The sequence below is a fragment of the Typopeltis vanoorti genome, chromosome 6 (genome assembly GCF_054136105.1).
Source record: "Typopeltis vanoorti isolate ZY-2024b chromosome 6, IOZ_Tvanoo_1.0, whole genome shotgun sequence".
Lineage (NCBI taxonomy): Eukaryota > Metazoa > Arthropoda > Arachnida > Uropygi > Thelyphonidae > Typopeltis > Typopeltis vanoorti.
In genome coordinates, this window is record NC_143554.1 from 73038178 (window position 1) to 73042429 (window position 4252).

The window sequence follows — 4252 nt, forward strand, 5'->3', positions numbered from 1 at the left end:
ATAATTATAGAAATCTCATTTTAGTCTCGTTGTCATGACAACTGAAATTTCTTTAAGGAGCATAATTATAGAAATCTCTATAGTTGTTGCCATGAACAACAATGAAATTTCCTTCAGGAGCATAATTATAGAAATCTCATTTTAGTCTCGTTGTCATGACAACTGAAATTTCTTTAAGGAGCATAGTTATAGAAATCTCTAGTTGTCGTGACAACTGAAATTTCGTTAAGGAGCGTTGTTAAAGAAATCTCTTTAGTTGTTGCCATGACAACAGTGGAAATTTCTTTTAGGAGCATAGAAATCTCTTTAGTTGTTGCCATGAACAACAATGAAAATTTCCTTCAGGAGCATAATTATAGAAATCTCATTTTAGTCTCCTTGTCATGACAACTGAAATTTCTTTAAGGAACATAGTTATAGAAATCTCTAGTTGTCATGACAACTGAAATTTCGTTAAGGAGCATTGTTAAAGAAATCTCTTTAGTTGTTGCCATGACAACATTGGAAATTTGTTTTAGGACATAGAAATCTCTTTAGTTGTTGCCATGACAACTGAAATTTCTTTAAGGAGCATAGAAATCTGTTTAGTTGTTGCCATGAACAACAATGAAAATCCCCTTTAGGAGCATAATTATAGAAATCTCATTTTAGTCTCGTTGTCATGGCAACAACTAAAGCAATTTCTTAAAGGAGTATAGATAATTATATTAGCTATCTGCGTATTGCTGGTGGTGGTGATATTACAATTGCTTCATGCCTTTGTTTATCATTTCAACATCTCACAAACAGAATGCATTTCCTTGTAGATTAGAGTAAGAATTACGAAGCATTTTTTTGTACGGAGGAGAATAAGAGTGCGTACATTCTGAAATTTAATTGTATATTCTACCCCAGTTACAACACAAAGTTCCCAAGCATATTATCGATATACCAGCTTCTTTATTATTATTATTATTATTATAATTATTATTATTATTATTATTATTATTATTATTATTATTATTATTATTTGCTTTCTTTCTTATAATTGTTTGCTTAATCATGTAGATTAGGTAAAATCATTAAAAAAAATACTTAAATCCTGTATATCTTATTTTTACCTTCAGCAGTCTGTTCTCTTTATTATTCAACCCTAAGGTCGTATTTAATTTATAGGCGCTTTTCTATAATCAGGACTTATTACTGTAGCGTCATCGCAATTATCATTTCAACCCAAAGAATCTGCATGTGAGTGACAGCTATATTGTCCACTGCATTCCAAACGCGTTAAGAGTAACTGGTATCATAGGAACAATGACACTGAGCATGCATCTCGTTAGAACTGATTGACATTTTATCTAAGAAACGAATAACCATTTAAATAGTCTCTCTCTCTCTCTCTCTCTGAATTTGATTTTATTGTTAAGACAACATTGAGCGGAAAGAAATATAATTCCCTAAAGAATCAGAATACTCCAAGGAGCGGGAGACAACAACTATTTAATGACCATGTATACTCGGCAGGTGGCGTTAAGATAGTGTTACCTTTGATTAAGAGGCAGTAATGGGAGCGGAAGTGACGGAGTTCTCAGATACCCATAACGGCGATACCATTTCGATGTATTTAACTAACTGCAGCCCGATCCTTATAGGAATAAACGTTTAAACCAACTTGGATTTTTCTTCTGAAATGTTTCTCAAAAAAAAAAAAAAAAAAAATTGATTTTCAAGATTTTCGTGTTTTTTTTAATTGCTACTTTTAATCATGCTAAGAACATTTATCCCATATTGGCCTTTGACCAGGGCTTCGTAGATAGTCATATACTGGTACTCCTAAGTGGCTTAAACTCCAGGTCATATACGTGATTCATAGATGATCTAATTCATATTTATTCTTATCTAACTGTGTCGAAAACAGGCAGTATTGGCTAAATATCAGTAGCTGTTGATCAAGTTAAATACTGTTTAAATATTACAATGATCTCTAAATAGAAGAAATTTCATCACATGAGACAGCATTCATGTGACATTCAAGGACTAATTTATTTTAAGAATGCACTAGTACGTTGTGTCGAGCAGAATTAATGGAAGTTGTGAACTTTTTCGTGGCAATTGCGAAGTTGATGTGCTATTAAATGGATTTTTTGAAGGAGAAATTCTATTTTATTCTGTGTGTATGTGTGTGTGTGTGTGTGTGTGTGTGTGTGTGTGTGTGTGTGTGTGTGTGTGTGTGTGTGTGTGTGTGTGTGTGTGTGTCTTCTTAACTCTAGGAAGAAGACAAGATTATTACACTTAAAGTACTAAATCATAAATGATAATTTATTTCCTGAATCGGTGCTTGGCCACGATCATTTAGATGATGTGTGGTCGTTAATGTGGCCTTTGAGGAGGACCTTTTCGGCTATCCCGAGGTCATCTTCCGCTACTGTATCCACGCCAACTCAAAGAATCAATCTCTGGAATATTTCCGTTTCCTAATAGCGATTGATTAGGTGTTTAGGTCATTTCGATATCCTAAGAATGGTAACGAACATCACACTTAATCTTGGTTTTCCCCTCCCAAAAGGTTTATTCTTTTTCCAAAAAGTTTCATGCTGTTACCCCAACTCATAGCTCAAGTACTGTCATGTTCATTCAGCCAGGAGAAGAAATAACTTGTGTAGAAGGTCACAATGAACCTCCTTATCTCAGTCGGTATCAATGATGTTCTTTGATCGGAAAGACCTGGATTCGAATGCCGTCTAAGATGTGAAGAACCTTTCTCAAGGCTTTCCATCTAAAGGTGAGTCAGCCGGCTTCATAGGGAGGTGAATTTTTTTCCCCCTTCTCGGAAGCTCGGAGTTTTTATTCAGCAAAACAGGCAAGGCATCCTGAAAAAAACGAAATTTACAAACATGGGAGACTGTGGCAATAAGGATTAACCGCCTTATTCCATGAGAACAAGTTAGAAAGCCTGTATAATATAATACGATGTAGTCTACATGCAAGCGTAAAACAGAATATATATATATAGTCACGGATGTGTGACTACGATTTTAGGTTAAGGTTTACCTTAACCTAAATATATATAGTCATATAGTCACATATATAGTTATAGTCACATAGTCACAGATGTGTGAATACGATTTTAGGTTAAGGTTTACCTTAACCTAAAATCGTATTCACACATCTTTTTAGGTTATGGTTTACCTAAAAAGGTAAATCGTTTTAGGTTAAGGTTTACCTTAACCTAAAATCTGTTTAGTCCTTATATATATAAGGACTGGCTTAAAGGGGTGAAGCAAGGATGCTTTTCATCTTCCCCGTTATCTGTAGAGGACAGTGTAGGGATAAGGTGTTATTGAACTATTAAAGCTCTGATCATGACAGGAGGATAACAGCAATAGCCGAGCCTCAGTTAGAACTTCATTGGCTACAGCATTGCCATCCATTACCCTCCAAGGGTATTGGAATAAATCCAATCTGTTTAGGTTATTTGCAAAAACTTTTTGTAAATTAGTTATGCAAGAATGTTAATGGTGTCCTGTTTCATTAATATTTTAATAACTGTGTAACTTTTATTTAAAAAATAAATCCAAAAAAAATTAATAAAAGTGATTGCATATAAAGCTATTATATAACATTTTAAACTATTTCTTCCATTTGAGAGAAATGATTCACAAAACTCTACAAACCGAGTACTTGATTATCTTTAATTTGTTATCATTGCGAAAGAAAATGTTAACTGTCAGATGTTAGCATAATGAGGCAATCAAATGTTTAAATTGATAGCAAAATAAGTATTCTTAAAATTACTATTTTATGCATAATTCTCTAGTGAATACTTTATATATTCCTTTCTTTGGGTGCTTACTTACCACGTCCGACGGAACTCCCTCATTACACCTTTTTTTGTTTTGTTTTGTTTTCTATTCTGTTGATCATGCGTTGTCAAATAACATTATAGCTATAAATAAATATAGAGTGCGATAGGAAGAATTTTTTTTTCTTTAAATGTTTCTTTTGAATTCTATATATTTCTTACATTTTCCTTCATGCAATATGTAATATTTTATCCTCAGTATTAAAAATCTCTTTAAAATCTATATGGTTCAACGACTGGTCATTTTCTATTATCCAATTACACTTTCTGTTGTGCAGCGCACTCTGTAAACACGTGGACGTTGTACAATCACATGACGTCATTCCACACTTGACTGTTTGCACAAGTGGCGCTAGTATCGTGTAGTGACTTATAACCGGTAAAGAAAATAAAGATGTATTAGTCTTGTGT